At 44.9% G+C, this 12984-nt stretch overlaps 1 protein-coding gene across 2 annotated transcripts in view; it reads left to right on the forward strand.

The window, feature by feature from the left end:
- PRKCE (protein kinase C epsilon) overlaps nt 1-12984 on the forward strand; it is a 541930-nt gene that overhangs the window by 288751 nt on the left and 240195 nt on the right. The gene's annotated exons all lie outside the window — the stretch shown is intronic.

Here is a 12984-nt window from a genome sequence, read left to right on the forward strand (position 1 = left end):
TTCAGAAAGTCCCTGGGGTAGAGACTTTGGCACTAAAGTTTTTTAGGAAACGCAGAGATTATAGGTGCCCGGATCCCTGGACTGATGGTATGACACAGTTTACCTCTTCTTGAGGTTTTTTTCAGTGTTCAGATTCAGAGATAGAAGTGCTGGATGAATTGGGAGGATTTAACGTGTAGTGTTACTCTTGCCTGGGGTCACACAGAGTCAGATACTAGTGAAGTGACTTAGCAGCAGCAGCAACCTGTAGTGTGTGCATGTGCCCAGAAAAGTGGCCAGGAGGAGCCACTGAGAGCCCTCCACCCCACCCCGGGCTTACAGCATGGCATCTCTGGAGGTCTGGGGAGAAGATGCCATGGGGGACCAAGGGTCGGTAGGATCTATGACTCTGGCCTGCAATTAGTCATTTTTGACACTGGCCTTGGAGGTAGAGCAGCTGAAGCCCAGAGCCGCCTCCAGCTTTGCTTTGTTTTGAGCTGCGCTGGGCCTTCATTGCTCCTGTGGCTGTTCTGTAGTTGTGATGAGCAGGGGCTACTCTTGGGTTGTGGTGCTCAGGCTTCTCGCTGCAGCGGCTTCTCTTGTTGTGGAGCGTGGGCTCCAGGGCTCACGGGCTTCAGTAGTTGTGGCACAAGGGCTTGGTTGCTCCTCGGCATGTGGGATCTTCCCAGACCAGGGCTGGAACCCGTGTCTCCTGCATTGGCAGACGGATTCTTTACTACTGAGCCACCAGGGAAGCCCCCCTCATCCAGTTTTCATCAGCCAGCCAAGTGTGTTCTTCACCAGTGTGTATTCCCAGCCCCATTTCAGAATCAGTGGTAGACATACGAGCACAAGACACATGCTTTCTGCTCCCAGACCAGTTGAGAAGACATGTGAAATACCCTGTGATGGTGTACAGTTAAGCACTGACTTTTGTAGCATAGACTTTATGAGGTAGGAACACAGAGCAGGGAGCTCACCCTCAGGATTTGAGGGGCTCAGAAGGCTCCATGAGACATGGGAGCTGGCCACGAAGGATGGATTTGTATGATCAGAGGGGAAGTGAGGGAGGAAATTCCAGGCAGGAGGAACCTGGTAAGCAAAGGTACAGTGGTTGGAATGAGCTTGGAATGAGGTAGGGATGTGTGGGAACTAGCTCACCTGAGCTGAATGTTCTCAGGGCAGTGGGAGGGGGTTATTGGAAGCATCAAGAAGAGTAGCATGGATAAATTAATATGTAAACATGAGTTTGCTACGTCCTGGCTCCTTGGAGATGTTGAGGGGGGTGTGAACATTCCCCCCACAAGCCTTGATTCCCGAAAAACAAAGGGACCCAACCCACTGGACCGCATTCTCCTTTCTCTCCTGGGACTTAAGTCTATAGAAACTTCCATGGAGCCTCTCCTTGTAGGTGGAAAAAGGCAGTGGAGTTGACTTTCATGCCTGGCCATTTAGTTGGTAAGTAATTGGTTTCTTGATCATTGTAGCAAAAGGAAAACAAATGTACTTCTGTTTGGGGATAGCTAAAGCAAATATGTCCACTGCCAGAAGAAAGAAATCCTCATGCCAAACTTGAGGCTTTCTTCACCAGACCAATTGTTTTTGAATAGGAAGGACTGAAAGCAACGGAGACATTAAGGAAACCGTGATTGCTGGGGTCAGTTGGAAGGAAGCATTCTTCCCTGTAATGGGTGTTCTATGGAGACAGAATGGCAGAGAGGCTGGGAGTGCAGCCTCCCGCCCAGATTGGACTGGGCTGTGCCACTTCCCAGCATCAGGGGACCTTGGGCTGGTTGTTTAACTCACTAGGGAAAAATGCTAGTACTCACCCCAACCCTCTTCACAGAGTAGTTGTAATACAGGGTTGAACACACACATGGAGGGTTTGGAAGTGTGCTTGACAAATAGTATGCGCTCAAGTAAATGTTAGTTAGAAATGCCATTTTATTACTGACCTCAAACACAGCACTGAGAAAAATGGGTGTTTCATCCTGTAACAGTTGCAGCAAAGAGTTCCACAGAAAGTGATTGATGGGAGATGGGAGATGGGAGGCTGAATGCAGAGCGTGGACTGAGGGCAGACATGATGGACAGCATAGGCCAGGGACCAAAGCCAGGCCTGGCCTGGGCTGTGCAGAAACCAGCAGAGCCCTGGATGCCTCAGCCAGCTGGGGTGTAGACAGCTCTGAGCACAGAGGATAAGGGACCAACCTGAGGGCCATGGCAGCCAGGGCTGAGCAGCCAGAGTTCTTGGGTTGCCCAGTAAACGGAAACTGAGAACACTGAAGACCAAGACAGATAATGCTGGGCAGGTGTCTCTCGGGTGTGCAACCTTGCCCCAAGGGTGAGCTTGCTAAAATCCTGAAAGAGAAAGGACCATCTGGAGCCTGATATCAGGCAACTAGGACCTCAGGGCTATTCTTTAAGATGTCCAGTTTCTCATTTTTGAGACTTCTGACTTGTACTGAAGGGTGGGGTTTTTATCCTTTCTTGTAGACACATTGTCCTGCTAACTTATTTCACCTGACCTTGTTAAGCATGGGGCCTCCCCTGTAGCTCAATTGGTAAAGAATCTGCCTGCAATGCAGGAGACCTGGGTTCGATTCCTGGGGTGTAGACACCCCAGGAAGATGCCCTGGAAAAGGAAAGAGCAACCCACTCTAGTATTCTTGCCTGGAGAATCCCATGGACAGAGGAGCCTGGCAGGCTACTGTCCATGGGGTCGCAAGAGTCAGACGTGACTGAGCGACTTTCACTTCACTTCACTTGTTAAGCATCCTGCCTTTCTATCATCAGTTATTATCAGCAAGTATTCACTGTGTTCCTTAGATACAGCCAGCTCAGCAATGAACCCAAGGAATAATTCTGGAGCGCAAGCTCAGGGAACTCACAGGCTGGTCAAGGATCACTTAGTCTGAGGTTACTTCTCTCAAGAGTTAAGATCTGTGATGTTGATGAGAAAAGCCGCTGTCAATCATTGAGGACTGGAAAAACCTGTGCCAACTTCCAGCCAAGGTGGGACTTCATCATGGATGTCAGGGTCTTCATAAGCAGACAGAATGATGGGGTAGACATTCTTGACCCCCAAGTAGGGGTACCCTGAGAGTGGGGTTCAGTGGGGAGGGTGGTCAAGGCTAATTTAAGTGAGTAGGATCAGATTCGGAGAATTCAGTGGGCAGAATATTAGATACCTCATTGCCATCCACTTTGGGTTGGAAATTTCTAGAAGAGCATTTTACCAGTTTCTCCTACATTCCAGGGGCTTCCCCGATGACTGAGTGGGTAAAGAATCTGCCTGCAATGCAAGAAACACAGGAGATGTGGGTTCACCCCTGGGTTGGGAAGATCCTTGGAGAAGAAAATGGCAACCCACTCCAGTATTCTTGCTTGAAAAAATCCCATGGACAAAGGAGCCTGGCAGGCCATAGTCCAAGGAGTCGCAGAGAGTCAGACACAACTGGGCACACCTACACCCCAAGAATCTAGGGACTTGAATCTCACAGACTGGTACAGTATAAATAACTCAGAAATTTTGAGAAATGTCAGGGTTGACAGGCATGAATTTTCAGTCAACTGCTCAGCAAGCAGCCGACTAAGTTGCTGGGGCTTGCAATGATATGCATGGGAACTCAGTTGGCTAATTTTGAATTCTCCTTTCTTCAGAGCCCTGGCCAAGGATGTGTGGGGAAGAAGTGTTTCTCCTTGTTTCAGGGCAACTGATGTACATAACCACTTTCTTCAAAGCCTGACACACATTTCTATTGCATATTAAGTCAGGAAGGAGTTAGTGAATTCAACGAGTTAAATGAGTACCTACATCCTAAGGATCGTTTGTGTGTCATGATGATGGTCATGGGAGTTGCGGTGATGTTGGCAGTAGTTGTGGTGGTGGCGGTAGTGATCATGACGGTGATGGCAGTGGTGATAATGGTGGTAGTGATGGTGAGAGCAGTAATATGGTGATGATGGTGATCATGCTGGTGGTAGGAGTTATGATGATGAGGAAGGTGGTGATAATGATAGTAATGATGATGGTGCTGATTATGGCAATGCTGGGGATGGTGATAGTCATGCTGGAGGTAATGCTTATGACAGTAGTTGTTGGAGTGGTGGTGACAGTCTTGGGGATGAAGAGGTGGAAACCTTGTATTACATAGTTATGGCAGATTAGATAGCTCTTTTGTACAGGTAATTTTGCTTGAGCCTAAAGCAAAACTGTGAGGTAGGCAGAGCAGTTATTGTTGTACCAGTTGAAAGACACGGGCTGGGATTCAGAGAGTTTTTTAAAGTCAGGGTTGTTTTGTCTGTTTTACGTCACTATGTCTCTTTCCAATGAGTGTCAATGAGTAGTATTGACAGTTACAGACAGAAGTGTTAAGGAAGGGTTTCTGTGGGCCAGAGCCACTAGAAAGGGTTACTGGAAACAGAATTTGAACTTAGAAGTTTCAGCTGAAAAGTAGGACACAGGAGAGTCATAGGTGTTACAAAGTTTATATGTGTACATGTAAGTGTATACATTCAAGAAAAAGGAGATTAGAGAGTAAAGATATAATTGGTGAGCTAACAAATCTTGTTGGATTTCTCTGGAGATTGGAACCTGGAGAAGAGAAGGAAGTTAATATTCATTGACCGCTGTTCAATGTGCCAGGCTCCAAGCTTTTAATCTGTCTTTTCAAAAATGTGTTCTTTTATATATATTATTTAAATTTAATCCTCATGTGAAGCAGATATTGTTTTCATTTTACGCATTGAAAACTGATGGGTAAACAAAATAAATACTTTCCCCAGTGCCACCAAGAAAAGCCACATTAATTCAGACCTCTCTGACCCAAGGATCCTAACTTTCTACATGGTGTGTAGCTGCTGGTCCAAAGGTATGTTACTGATTCTACAGTCCAGACTGAGGGGCATTGGAGAAGGGGTTTCATTTCCAGAACCTCGAATCAGCAGGAGGTCACTTGATTTTCACAGATGCTGATATTCTTTCCTGCATTGGATTTGAATATTTATATGTTTACCTATTTAATATCTTCTCATTAAATAGGTAAACATATAATTGCCACTCTTGGTATAGTCTGAGGAAGAATACAGTTTTATTTTTCTTTAGCTCTGGAACAACTTCTGTATAGTGACTCTGGAAAGTCTTTGATCCAAGGCTTCATTCAGATGTGCGACTTCCATGATATCTATTGCCCGTTACATGTCCTGAAGGAGGAGGATGGATGGATGAGCTGAAAGATCTCAATGGATGTGGAGACTTACCTTTGAGCCAGGACCTGTCTAGCTTTTCTGTGTTCTCTGGGGACACTAAAGTCATACCCCAGCACCACACCCCTTGACTTCTAGGGTATCCTCTCTTCTCCTCTCCAGGCTCTGGTTTCTAGAGGAGCTTGTCCTATACTGTGATCCCTGGGAGGAGATGGCTTAGCCCTAGTGCCCTCTGCAAATTTAACTCAGGGTGTGTAATCATGGATTACATGTCAGACTCATAGCAATAATGCATTACATTTGAATGTAACCTTGTACTTTTCTGTACATGTTCATTGTTCCATTTTAGTCCTTCCACAACCTCGTGTATAAAAGTGATGTAGATATTTTTAGCACATGATCCTGACCCCAAGAGAGGTGAAGCACCTTCCCTAGAATGACAAGAGCTGAGGGCAGGGTTTTCTCAGGCCCACTTCATGCTTTTTCCTGCCACCCACTGACAGTGCTGATGAACTTTTATTTTTCCTAGAAAGGCCTGCAACCCATGCATAGAATTATAGAGGATTATTCTGCATATTATTATTCGGACAGAGCCCTCGGTGTTCTCGGGACCTGAGGCTGGCCTCCTCTAAGCCTGGTTTAGAGGCAGTCGAGGAGACCTGTCTGTGAGATCCTGGCCCCATCTGTCTGAGCCAGGCTTCTTCATGCTCATTGTGGGCGGAGCAGCCCTTTCTAACGTGTTGCCGTTTAGTTCAGAATTGTGCGTTCTTGCTGCTTCCCCTTTTAGAAGGGCTGGATTTAGCCCTGGCATGCCAAATACAAACCCTCACTTCATCTCCAGAGCTCTTTCCGTCCACCCCTCCTCGGGCAGCCTATTTACAGACTTGTCATCCCACCACGCGGGTCAATCCACCAGTGAAATGAAAGGAAGGAGAGGCCCTGAGCCAACAAATTTGGGCAGATGAGACTTATATAACACGTGCTAAAAATATGCAGCTAATTGGAATGGAAAAGTGAAAAATGAGTCGTGCCTGAGTCTGAGACACCAGAGAATGATGGGGAAGCAGTTTCTCCCAGTGGAAGATGCACATATAGAAACCTTTTTACTCTGTGTATACGTACTCTCCTTGCGGTTTTTCAACCATGTTCAATTCCCACTCATACCCCCATGGAACTAAATTCGGGCAGGTGATACCAAGACTAAGGGAGCATCAAGCCAAAAAAAAAAGAAAAGATGCAGAGAGCTTCTGCCCCTGCAGAGCAGAAGGAGGTGGTATCTGGGGGTGTGGCCAGATGTTAAGATGGTAAGTAGAGCTCCCACTTCTGACTGCTTCTAAAACCAAACAGAAGACTCATCTTATCAAACGGTTCTTTCTGCCCTGAAAATTGTTTAACATTAGTGATTTTTCCAGAACTGAAGAAAATACTGCTTTCTTCCAGCTCCATCCTCATCTGCCTCCCCCTACCCTCCAGATCCTCTCTCTGTCAATTATCTCCTCTCTTTCTCTTGCATTGTTTATTGCTTTTTCTCTTGGCTTCTTCCCCTCTACCTACAATATGCTCTGTTCTCCCTTATCATGCCTTATTTGTGTGACTGGGGCTTCTCTGGTTGCTCAGCTGGTAAAGAATCCGCCAGCAATGCAGGAAACCTCAGTTTGATTCCTGGGTTGGGAAGATCCCCTGGAGAAGGGAAAGGCTACCCACTCCAGTATTCTGGCCTGGAGAATTCCATGGACTGTTCAGTCCATGGGATTGCAAAGAGTTGGGCATGACTGAGCAGCCTTCACTTTCACTTTCATTATGTGTGTGATTAGTGATTAGGCTGTGCATTTCATATAGAGCACAAGCACCCTGAGGGAGAGGTCTTGGTCTAACTTATGCCTGGGTTTGGGTAAACTCCAGGAGTTGGTGATGGACAGGGAGGTCTGGCATGCTACGGTTCATGGGGTCGCAAGGAGTTGGACACGACTGAGCGACTGAACTGAGTTCTAAGTCTGGTCCAAAGTGAGCACCCAGTAATTTGTTGAGTAAATCAGTCATTCAGTGGATCAATGAATGGGCAAACCAAAGGAGACATGTTATGGTTTCTGAAAAGTACCATGTGAAAGATACGAACCCTGCTCTTCCTATTCTGGTCTGGTAATGGTCTCTTTGGCAGTCAGACTGCACTTCTTTGCAGCTCATCAGTCACCTCATGACTGTTCTGTGTGACACTCCACAGTGAGGGCACAAGGACTCTAAAGATAGCTGAGTTAGATGTAGTGTTTGGAGAGCACATGGTTGATAAAAGATTTGCAGGTGACCTGGTACTACTCATCAGTTTTAAAATGAGGGAATGGAGGCTTAGCGAGTTCAGAAAATTTGGCCAAAAGAACACAGTTTGTGAGTGGCAGATCCAGGCCAGTGCCTGCTGGCTCATGTTGGATGCTCAATAAATCTTACAAATAATCATAGAGTTAGTCTTTAGAACCTGATTTCAACTCCTTCCCCAGATACCACCGTGCCCCTTACTGGGGAGAATGGGAACATTCATTGAACTGTATGCCCAGGGGCCTCCCCGCTACACAGGCAGATCCAGGTAAGGCTCTTGCTGCCCACCTTCCAATCTGAATGCCTGTCTTCTCTCTGCAGAGGGGATACCAGTTACTCTGTAATGAACTCTGCTGCCTTGTCATTGGGAGCCAATCACCATCACTCACGTAATTTATTCCACCTAGAATCTACTTCATCTATCTTTGGTTGATTCAAAAATTTGTGCCTGCCTAGGTCTGAGTCATGTTGAGAGGACAACCCCATAGACTCCCACTGTTGGGGTGTCCTGGGCAGCCCTGCTTTCTTCATCCTATGGCTTGGGATTCAGGTCCTCCTTGGAGTCTGTGAAATGGCCCAGGGTCTTCCCATTAAATTCCCCTTTGTGCAGAAGCAGCTTCTTTTAGTCTCTGTTACTTGTGAGTGAAAGAACCTGAACTGATCCAGTATTGGAGCAGGAAGGAAGCAGGGTATCCAGTTCCTTCCTCACTTTTTAGGTAGGAGAACTGAGGGCCAAAGAGGGGAGTTCGGTGGTCCCCCCATCTCACAGGCAGAGGATGACAGAGACTGGATAGGATCTTTGTCCCTGGACTCCCCATGCCCCAGTCCACGGTGTCCCCCTCTGTGGGATCCCAGCACCTGCTCCTCCAACAGTAGGGGGCTCTCAGTGGGTGCTGGGTCAGGAAAAGGAAAGAGCTTGATGGAGAAAAAGATAACACTAAGTGTGGCATCAGTACATTTGTACTCAGAAATTTGTAAGGCTTTTTATAACCAGCCCCTGCCCTAACGAGTGTATCAAATTATTCACGAGTTATGGGCCTTCATCAAGACTGGAACTGTAAAATCATACAAGTGGCATCTGATTCATGAAAAAAAAAAAATGTGTAGCTGCAAAAGGGATTCCTGGAGATAGGTCAGAAAGGCGTGATATAGAGTGCCCCTACCCCAGGAGCCACCTTCTGGAAGATTGGAGGAAATGTAGGACGAGGAAGGATCCAGATTCCACCTGCTTAAGATCAGAAGTCTACACAGACTTTGGGAGAAGACAACTACCGTACTTGCGTGTATGCTGCTAGGCACATAATTGTGTCCTAGATCCCCCACTTCCTCAGCTTTATCTCATATAATTTATCTCATCCTTATACCAGCGTTATAAGGGCACAACTCTCCTCACTTGGAGGTTGTAAAGCAGAGGTCATGGATATTATATAAACCTGCCCAATATCTGTCATGCTTCAAAGCCAAAGCTCTTAGTTTATTATGAAGTTGCCCCTGGATAGACAATCTAACATTTCTAGTTCCCTGCATTAGCAGACAACGCATTTAATTCATTATATCATTGTTACGTAATTCTAGTGTTGTATATTAATTAATATATATATTAATACTGAACGAGTGGTCTTCGTTCTTGTGGGACGCCTAACCCTGTGCTAGGTTCTGGTTGATTTCAGAGAATCAGCACCAGAGTCTCTGCTTTCAGGGAGCTTATAGTTAAGATGAACACTCACCAGACCTTTACATAACAAAATGAGACACCGTGTGATTAGATGCTAGGATGAATGACACAGGTGGTAAATGCCCTAACAGCACCTTCTGGTGCCATCAGCTTGTTGACCTAAATTTTCCCCACTCCTGAATGACTCCCTGATGGTGAATTACATTCTAGTTGAAGCCAGGTGCATTATTTTGCTCCACCAGTGTTTCATTAGGTCTTGACTTTCCCACATTCTTGTGTCCTAAATATTCCATAATTGAATACTTTCAGTTCAGTCACTAAGTCGTGTCCGACTCTTTGCAACCCCATGGACTGCAGCATGCCAGGCTTTCCTGTCCATCACCAACTCCCGTAGCTTGCTCAAACTCACGTACATCAAGTCAGTGATGCCATCCAACCATCTCATCCTCTGTCGTCCCCTTCTCCTCCTGCCTTCAGTCTTTCCCAATATCAGGGTCTTTTCCAGTGAGTCACTTCTTCACATCAGGTGGCCAAAGTATTGGAGTTTCAGCTTCAGCATCAGTCCTTCCAACAACTATTCAGGACTGATATCCTTTAGGATAGACTGGTTTGATCTCCTTGCAGTCCAAGGGACTCTCAAGAGTCTTCTCCAACACCACACTTCAAAAGCATCAATTCTTTGGTGCTCAGCTTTCTTTACAGTCCAACTCTCACAACCATACTTGACTTCTGGAAAAACTTTGACTAGATGGACCTTTGTCAGCAAAATAATGTCTCTGCTTTTTAATATGCTGTCTAGGTTAGTCATAGTTTTTCTTCTAAGGAGGAAGCATCTTTTAATTTCATGGCTGCAATCACCATCTGTAGTGATTTTGGAGCCCAAGAAAATAAAAGTCTGTCACTGTTTCCACTGTTCCCCTATCTATTTTCCATGAAGTGATGGGACCAGATGCCATGATCTTCGTGTTTTGAATGTTGTTGTAAGCCAACATTTTTACTCTTCTCTTTCACTTTCACTTTCATCAAGAGGCTCTTTAGTTCTTCTTCACTTTCTGCCTTAAGGGTGGTTACATCTGCATATCTGAGGTTATTGATATTTCTCCTGGCAATGTTGATTCCAGCTTGTGTTTCATCCAACCCAGCATTTCGTATGATGTACTCTGCACAGAAGTTAAATAAGCAGGGTGACAATATACAGCCCTGACATATTCCTTTCCCAATTTGGAACCAGTCTGCTGTTCCATGTCCGGTTCTAACTGTTGCTTCTTGACCTGCATACAGGTTTCTCAGGAGGCAGGTCAGGTGGTCTGGTATTCCCATCTCTTTAAGAATTTTCCACAGTTTGTTGTGATCCACACAGTCAAAGGTTTGGCATAGTCAATGAAGCAAAAGTAGGTGTTTTTTTCTGGAACTCTCTTGCTTTTTCTATGATCCAACAGATGTTGGCAATTTGATCTCTGGTTCCTCTGCCTTTTCTAAATCCAGCTTGAACACCTGGAAGTTCACAGTTCGTGTACTGTTGAAGCCTGGCTTGGAGAATTTTGAGCATTACTTTGTTAGCATTTGAGATGAATGCAATTGTGCTGTAGTTTGAACATCCTTTGGTATTGCCGTTCTTTGGGATTGAATGAAAACTGACCTTTTCCAGTTCTGTGGCCACTGCTGAGTTTTCCAAATTTGCTGGCATATTGAGTGCAGCACTTTCACAGCACCATCTTCTAGGATTTGAACTGACTGCTTCATTATATGCAGTGCTACATGTGTCTGATTTTGTAATTTTATGTCAACTTTTAAAGTGACTATACACACAGAAAAATGCCTAGCGCATAAGTGTACAGCTCGGTGAATTTTCACAAAGTGAATACACCAAGTGATCAGCATCCAGATGAAGAAACAGAATATGACCAGCCTCCCGATGCCTTTTCCTGTCATTGTCCTCCTTCTCCCCCCATGTTGACTTCCAAGGGCATAGAATAGTTTTACTTGGTTTTGAACTTTAAAAAGGTGGATTCATATGATATGAAGTTATCCTGGAACAACATGGGTTTGCACTTCATGGGTCCACTTATATGTATTTTTTATTTTTTTCCAATAAATACTATAGTACCACTGATCTACTGGGCTTCCCTGGTAGCTCAGCTGGTAAAGAATTAGCCTGCAGTGCAGGAGACCCTGGTTCGATTCCTGGGTAAGGAAGATTCTCTGGAGAAAGGAAAGACTACCCACTCCAGTATTCTGGCCTGGAGAATCCCATGGACTATAGGGGTCACAAAGAGTCGGACACAACTGAGCAACTTTCACTTTCACTGATCTACAGTTGGTTAAACTTGTGAATGTGGAACCATGGATAACGGAGAGTTTTGAGCATCCTCAGATTTTGGTATCTGCCTGGGTCCTGGAACCAATCACCTCTGCTGATACCAAATGATGACTGTACACTCTTGTATCTGGTTTCTTTCATTCAGCATTCTGTTTATGAGATTCATCCCTGCTGTTGTGTATTGTTGTTTAGTCATGAAGTTGTGTCTGACTCTTTACAACCCATGGATTGCAGCACGCTAGGCTTCCCTGTCCTTCCCTGTCTCCCTGAGTTTGCTCAAACTCATGTCCATTGAGTCGGTGATGTTGCCTAACCATCTCATCCTCTGCTGCACTCTTCCCCTTTTGCCTTCAATCTTTCTGAGAGTCAGGATCTTTTCCAATGAGTTGGCTCTTCACATCAGGTGGCCAAAGTATTGAAGCTTCAGCATCAGTCCTACCAATGAGTATTCGGGGTTGATTTCCCTCAGGATTGACTGGTTTGATCTCTTGCAGTCCAAGGGTCTCTCAAGAGCCTTCTCTAGCACCACAATTCGAAAGTATCAGTTCTTTGGTGCTCAGCCTTCTTTGTGGTTCATCTGTTGTGTGTAGTTTGCTCATTTTCATTGCCATGGAATTGTGGGAATATCTATCTGTTCTACCATTGATGGGCACGTGGTCATTTCCAGTTTAGAAGCAATGTAAATAATGCTGCTGTGAACATTCTAGTTTGCATCTTTTGGTGAGCAAATGTACACAGTGGTGTTGCATGCATACCTAGGAGTAGGACTGCTGAGTCATGCGGTGGCCACTGTCAACTTGAGTAGATTCTGTCAGTGTCCCCAGATGGCTGTACCAACTTACTCTGCCACCAACAGCGTATGAAGAGTTCTAGTTGCTCCATGACTCTGCCAAAGTTGCTATTGTTAACACATCCCTAATCCATTTTCAGCATTTCTAGTGGATGTGTTTCATTGTAATTTTTCTTCTTTTTTTATTGTGGTAAAACATACATAGCATTCAGATTTACCATTTTGACCATTTTATAGTGTACAGTTCATCAGCATTAAGTACATTTACGCTTTTGTGCAATCATCACCACTATTCAACTCCAGAACTTTCCTCGTTTTACAGATTGGCACTTTGTACCTGTTAAACACCAAGTCTTCATTTCCTGGGCCTTCACGGCTGACAAACACCACTCTGCTCTCTCTCTCTGTGAATCTGACTACTCTAAGTACCTCATGTAAGTGAAATTGTACAATATTTATCCTTCTGTGACAGGTATATTTTACTTGCATAATGTTCTCAAGCTCATCCATGTTATAGCATGTGTCAGAAATTCCTTTATTTTAAAGACTGAATGGTATTCCACTGTATATATGTACCATATCTGTTGATCCATTCATCTTTTGATTTTATTCTGATTTTAGCTTATATTTCTTACAATTTTGTGTTTCTCTTGAGCACCTTTTATATGATCAGTAGCTGTTTGGATATCCTCCTTTAAAAGT

The sequence above is a fragment of the Bos javanicus genome, chromosome 11 (genome assembly GCF_032452875.1).
Source record: "Bos javanicus breed banteng chromosome 11, ARS-OSU_banteng_1.0, whole genome shotgun sequence".
NCBI lineage: Eukaryota > Metazoa > Chordata > Mammalia > Artiodactyla > Bovidae > Bos > Bos javanicus.